The sequence below is a fragment of the Alligator sinensis genome, unplaced genomic scaffold (genome assembly GCF_000455745.1).
Source record: "Alligator sinensis unplaced genomic scaffold, ASM45574v1 scaffold428_1, whole genome shotgun sequence".
NCBI lineage: Eukaryota > Metazoa > Chordata > Crocodylia > Alligatoridae > Alligator > Alligator sinensis.
In genome coordinates, this window is record NW_005841919.1 from 2,475,847 (window position 1) to 2,483,067 (window position 7,221).

Sequence of the window (7,221 nt, forward strand, 5' to 3'; positions counted from 1 at the left end):
GGAGGTGGGGGGTATGGAGTACTCTGGTACTGGAATTAGAACTGAAAGTCATAGCTGAAGTCAAGACAGACCAGGGTCAAAAGCCGAAGCCAGAGATGGGGTAAGCCAAGGGTGAACCAGGATCAGAAATCAAAATTCACAGCTGGAGCCAGAATCAAGAGCAGAAAGCTAGAATCAGAAGCTGAAGTCAGAGCCAGGGTTTCAAATCAGAGAATCAGCAGGGAAGTATGCAGCAGGTCAAAAGCAACTTTTGCCTTTGTCTGGACAAGGATAGTGCAGGCTGGATTTGCCTTCTAAGGGCTGGAATGGGTGGGGCCCGTTGCCTGTAGCCTCTGGGGACTGACTGCCCTAATTGTCTCGCTCTTGCTGCAAGTAGTGGTTGTTCAGGGGATGAATTGCCCTGGATTGGGACTGGCTAGATCTAGGGTTCTGATGTGGCCTTGTTACAGGAACAATTTTAGATCATGTTCTGGGAGAAGACAGTAAAAATGAACAATTATCTACTGGTCTGATTTCAGTTTGGCAATTTCTATGATTTATGAGTTTGCTGCCAGTAGATTTTTCTTAAATGAAATTTAATAGAAATCAAAACAAGTATAAACTTAGTCTGTTCAGATTCTTAGATATAAATCTCTTACTATTTTAAATATGATTTCTCAAAAATAACTATAATATAATTTTTAAAAAGTATAGATAGATATTATATCCTCTGTTGAGTATCGTACCTGGAAATAATTTTTTAATTCTATTTACTCCTTCATATTTTTGTGTGACACTTTACCAAAACTCTGGATAGAACAATAGAAATAACTATATCCAACATAATTTTAGTCCTTTAAAATTAAATCCAACTCATCTGATTACATATTTCCATCATTCCAGTGCTGTGAAAAAACTGGATTAGTTTTGTCAGAGATTAGAATGGCTCATGAAGAAAATTAAACTGATACACAATAGAGCTCTTGATGCTTTTGGCTCTTAATATGAGAAGATTAACGTTTACTGCAAAAGGAGAAAAAGCTCTGCAAGTGTACTTTTACAAAGCACCTTTAATGATGGATATCCAAAATCAAAAGTTTGAGGGGAAGAAAGGATGCAAAGACTAATTCAGAATTTGCTGTTAGCAGCCCAGTTGTTTGAAGACATCTGGTATGTCTACATCCTTCAGATTCAGAAGTGACTAATCCAATTGTTTTAGGTAGAGAATTTTCTATTTCAGGTCATTATGGAAAATGAGTGCTTGCCCTTATTGGTTGCATTTAGTAATGGTTAACTGAGGAGTTGGGAAAGAGCAGATCAGTATACAGACTTCTCAGCTATCCAAATATAAACCATTAAAGTCTAGCAGGGTTATCTTATGTTAAGCCTTCACAATGTAGGTAGACAGTTGCATAGCTCTCATCGGCCTCACCAGTCAGTTTGTAAGTTGGTACTCTGGGGCAGAATCTGGGGCTGTTCTGAGTTTAGGTGGAAAATCTTGCTCCTCTGAGAGCAAAAATAAAGTAAGGAAAATCCCTTTCATTCCCTGCCAGACCCCTTGAGGACTGAGTCATGATTTTTATGCTGTCTGGGTTCAAGAGTAGCTTCATTACTCCTAAGTCCTTCAATCAATGGAGTCAGAACACATTGAGGAATCTGTGAGAAGCAAGGAATTTTTTTTTAGTGATATCTTTTACTGAACAAACTGTATAGTTGGGAGAAATGTCAGACAAGCTTTCCGGCAGAAAATATTGTTGCTCAGGTGAGAGTTTGCTTTTGATCATGAGTTGGGCAAGGTTTGGAGTTAGTTGAAGGCCAAGAGTTATGGGAACTGGCAATCTTTCTCTCAGGTTAGGGACAGACATTACACATAAACTAGTTTAAGTGATCAGAAACTGGTTTAAACCTGTAACAGAACAGCTGTTCAGTGCATATAAACCAGTCTGAAAATGACTGAAACCAATTTGAGATAAACCTGATTGAATGTAGTATCAGACTTAACTGATTTGGGTCAAATTGGTTTATGCAGTGTCCTAGTTTAAGTTAAACCAGAGTCCATCAGCATCCCAGATGCTTTGCTGGGTGGGGCTCTGCCCTCTGCTCCAGCCCAGCAAAGCTAGTCCTACCCCTCTGCTCCCTGGCTGCAGTTCTGGCAGAGATGGCAGGGTCTGCCTGGCTTCCTCCTACTCTCTCTCTTCCTACCACCACCACCACTTCCTGTTCAAGTAGGGATTCCCCCCTCCCCTCTGCCTTACACAGACACCTCTCAGCATTAGCTAGCGTACCATATGCTGGCTATGGTCCATGCTGTGGGAGAGAGGTCCAAGGCAGACAGGACAGTGTTGTCTTAGGGCTCTTTGGAGCTAATCAACATGTAGCTGGTAGTGTTCCTCTGTTTCTTCCTTGGAAAAAGTTGTTTAGGTAAGAGCTTGAACTAATGAGACAGATTGTTGTTTTGCTGATGGGCTGATAAACACTGTGTAACTCCCAGCTGTGTAAGTAAATGCTATGCAATGCTGTGTTGCTAGTCAGAGGAGCAGCCTCTCCCTAATCAACAGGGATCCTGGTTTTCCCTGATTAAAAAAATCGTGAATTTTCTGATAAACCCCCTAAAATCCGTGATTAAAGTTAAAGACCCCCCACAGCCCTCCCCCTGGCCCTGCTGGTGCCCCTCACTCCTCCCCAAAGGCCCTCCAGCCCTGCTCATGCCCCTCACTCCCCTCTAGCCCTGTTCATGTCCCTCACTCCCCCCACAGCCCACCCAGCCCTACTCATGCCCCTCACTCCCCCAACAGCCCCCCAGCCCTGTTCATATCCTTCACTCCCTCCACAGCCCACCCAGCCCTGCTCATGCCCCTCACTCCCCCCACAATAGTCCCTCAGCCCTACTGGTGCCCCTCACTCCTGACCCTCAGCCCCCTGTGCCTCCAGCTCTGTTGGCTCCCCTGACTCTCAACCCCACCCCCCAGCCCTGTTGGTGCCCCTCACTCCCGACCTTTAGCCACCCATGACCCCAGCCCTGCTTGTGCCCCTGCCCCCAGCCCTGCTGGAGGGGACCCCCAACTGCCAGGGCTATGAGACCAGGGACCCAGGTCTGCAGTTCCTTGCCCCCAACAGAAGGAAGTGGCTGCTGCAGCAGAAGGAGCATGGAGCCAGCTCCCCCACTCCTGCCTGCCTGCTGCGGGCTCGGGTGGGGGTGGGGGCAGGTTTGGGTCCTGCCCCTGCCCAGCCATGACCCATAAACCCCAGCCCTGCCAGAGGGGTCCCCCATCCCCCTGCAACCCCACCTATTTCACAAGCTCCAGGAAGAACAGTGACACTGAGCCAAGCCTTGGACTGAGAACCTCAGGCCCCACCCTTCCCCCTCTCCCTTCCCCTCTGGGCAGGGTTAGGAGTTTCCCATCCTTTTTGCAATCAGATCTTTCAGGCTGGAACTCTGCCAGCCTGCAACGCTCTTTGCAAAAGTGGTAAATCTGTGGGTATCTTTGCTAAAAGGGAAAATACATATTTTCTCTGATAAAATCAGGAAATCTGTGGTTTTCTCTGTTTTTCCACGGGAAACAGAAAACTCGGATCCCTGCTAATCCCTGCTAATCAGAGCATCCTGCCAGAGCCTGGCCACACCCCCCACCCCTCAGCTCAGCAGCACTGTGGAAGAGAAGGGAGGGCTGCTCTATCACCCCCTGGCTTCTTGCTTGAGCCACTGCAGGCATGTGCCTGCATTTCTGGAATGAAAAGGGGATGTCTATCCACCTCCAGATCAGTTCAAGCTTTGCATGTTAAACTAACCTGCAAAGATTGAATCAATTCAAGCTCAGGCTCTTTGAATATCTGTCCCTAGCCTCAAGGTCTGACCCTTTTTGGGTAGATTCTGCAATTGTTGATGGTTTCTTATGTTCCAGTTTGCAGGGTGGGGTGATGTGACACCTGGGGCATGCAATTGGTGGGCATTTTCTTTTTTTTACTATAGTAGGTATGTGCTGGGTATTTGGATGACTCAGATGTGGCTTATGCCTCTATGTAAGTGTACTTCCTGGCTAAAGGTATTGTATTCCCTGAACCATCGTGGGTGTAACAACACTCCAACCCCAAAGAATTCTAGCTCTTCCAAGTACCTTGTTCAGAGCTTTATTAATAAGGCAGTGTGTTAACCCCCTAGCACTTCCCAGGGCTGCCCATGGCACCCCCTCATGTTCACACTAGGTCAGCATCCCTGCTCTGGTTTCCTGGAACTGGCTTTGTATCCTTGCTTCGCACATCTTTTGGTGTTCAAATTTCTCTGTATCTTAGGAGGCTGCCTTTGAAAACCAGAGTTAGAGCCTTGGTGCCTGCTCCACCCTGATCATCACCAGGCTGCTGGTCTATCCTGATCTTTCACCCTTGCCTAAGTGGTGTTTCAGGCCCTCTCTCCTAGGCTCTGCCCTCTAGAGCCTTTGGCCCTCTCTTGCAGTCCTTCTAGTTTGCAGTCGTTTACCAATCTCAGTTCCCCCATGCAGTGGGAGTGGCTTCCCAGGAGCTCCTGTGGCCCCCATCCTCCCCCCAGCCATAACTCACTCCTCCAGTGTTACACAGTAATATAATGAACATACAACATAAATGACTTGACTTCAGTGGAGGATCACTGCCAATCTTCCTTCAGCCTCTGCAGTCTGAAGCTCCTTCCCCAAGGCTGGCAAGGGGTTCTGGCCTTATAAGCCCCTTAGCCATGCCCCCTTAGGTCACCTGACTCGCATCTTCCCTATTGGGCCTGTTAAATTCCCAGTGGTCCTTACAAGCAGCCTGACCCTCTCCTCCTCAGTAATAGGCTAGGGGCCCCATTACAAACAGTGTTAAAGAGATCTTAATGTTGCCCCTGTTGGATGTGCAAATGGTTCAGTGGCAGTTTGCACTGCTGAGGTGGGTGGCTTGAATGGAAGGAAAAGACAAATGATGTTCAAAAGGACTGAAAGAAGTCAGTCATTGTGCTCCCTCATTATATATTTACCTTTCAAAGTTGAGAGAGAGGTTTACAGGATGTGTGTACCACTATAACCATACCAGTCTAGAAAACAATATAGGTAGTGTCATAAGCCTCTTAGGCCATGAACAGACATTACATTTGTAGCACTACAAATGCCTTTTTAGTGGTATAAGTCAAGCCAGACATGCACATCCCCTATAGCACTACAAAAATGGAGTGAGTGCTACAAAAATGGCACAGCTGCTACAGAAATGTTTGTTTCAAACAGGAACTTCTTCATAGCACTATATGTAACTGGATGCACATTAGGGGTGGTTCTACATGACCATTTCTTGGTCCCACATTACCACCCACACTGCTCCACTGTCCACCCTACAGATACCCCTTTTCTTGTTCCTTATTTCAGGCCCTTTTGCCGTAGCAAAAAGCTGTAATAGTTTAAGCAGCAAATACTGTGGGGGCTGCAATGGTGGTCTGCTGTTTTAAACAGTGTGTCCAGTAGAATTAGAATAGTTCCATTGGTTGCCTGCTTTCTCAATGTTTTCCTGCCAAACACATTGGGCAGTTTCACCTGATAATCCCTTAAAAAAAAAACAAAAGAAAAAGTTGTAAAGTCATTGGATTTATGTTTATCCAGCTAGTTTAGGTTTTTCTACCCTTGTTCACTATGATGATAAAATCTGTAAGTCAAAAGGGGCACTTGCATCTGATCTGCATACGCTTAAGATAATGTACCTGATTCTACACTGTGGCTGACTTCCCTGGGACCTGTGTTTGGGAAAGTTTTTGACCCAATCCTACATTCCTAAGTGAATTGTTATGGAACATTACAGCCTGGTTTAGGATCTCTAGTTCAGTAAAATGCTGGCTATTACAGTTCAAATTTGCCTCTACAGGACTGAAGGTTTAACATGCAGGAACCTAGACTTCAAGGCAGATCTTTTTTTTTCAACTATGATAACATGTACTGTATCAATATTTACCAGACGGGACAGTTTAATCTTTCTCAGCCTTCCCCCACCCTTTTTTAATCTCTCTTTATATTTACTTGCTATACAATGAACTTTTGGAAGAAATCCATGGCTAGTACTGCTGAGTAGTATTTGGTTCATTTTCTATTTTCTGTTTATCTGGTGAGTAGGTAAAGCAGAAAAGATCAAAGGATATGTTGTTGTTAGCTTTTTTTTCCTTGTCCACTACAAACATGTAAATGACTTGTGCAAAAATCATATGGTTGCATGGTGTAAGAAGTGCTCTACACAGGAAAAAATTACTGTCATTTTATTTTCCAGAGTTGGTTCATCGTGAAAAACAGGGATTGCTTAATTCTTCACATTTTGGTTTTTCTAGCCAATTGTTAGTTTATCTTATAGTGATTTATCTAATCACAGTTCCCTGCTAGGAGGCATACAGTGCGTCATTTACGGGAAGGGAAGATGCTCCATTGGATAAGACTTGGCATTTTCAGCGAGGAGATTTCAGTTTTATTCACACTTCTGCTATCAAGTCACTGTATGACCTTGTCCAAGTCATGTAGCCTCTCTTCATCTAACTTACAAGAGACACCACACACAGTGAGGGCATTCTGCTATAAGACCCTGCTTTCAGTTGCTTATAACTTTTCAGTACAAATCATTTAAATTTAGCAACTTTTCATTCTGTTTGTCTGCCTTGGGCTGAATTCTTTGGAGAAAAGGACAGCTAAAGCAGTTCAGCTGTTTCCAAGACTGAAATGAAAGAAAAAGGATAGTCTGTGCATACTATTTTGTCTTTGTTTACAACCTTCTCTGTCAGAAGATCTAGTTCCTCCATGCTTTACAGAAAATTCCAGCACGGGGGGGAGAAGAAGCAGTCTGACACCAGGATGTGTCTTTCTCTTGCTGTTCCTTTGAAAAAAAATGCCCAAATCTGGGCAATTTATAAGCCTTTGAGTAATCTTTTTTTCCATATGCTTATTTGAGACTTGTTAGCATTTGGATGCTAAACTCTGAAGATGCTGTCTGTAGTGAGCTTACTCCCACCTAGAAATGCAGGGGCTGAGCAGGCTATATGCTGTAACTGCCTCTCCTAGTATCAGGTGTGCTGCAGCACTAGGCACTAAAGAAGAGAGGCCAATTCCTGTGTTTTCAGTACCACCCTGGCTGGCACCCCAAGCACTTTAAGTGGTGGAGAAGCTTGTTTGGCTTGAATGCAGGGGAAACAAGAGCTTGGGGACTGACTGAGGGAATGCAAAGGAAGAAGATTGGTGCAAGTAAGAAGGGGGATGGGGGAGACTAGGGAAA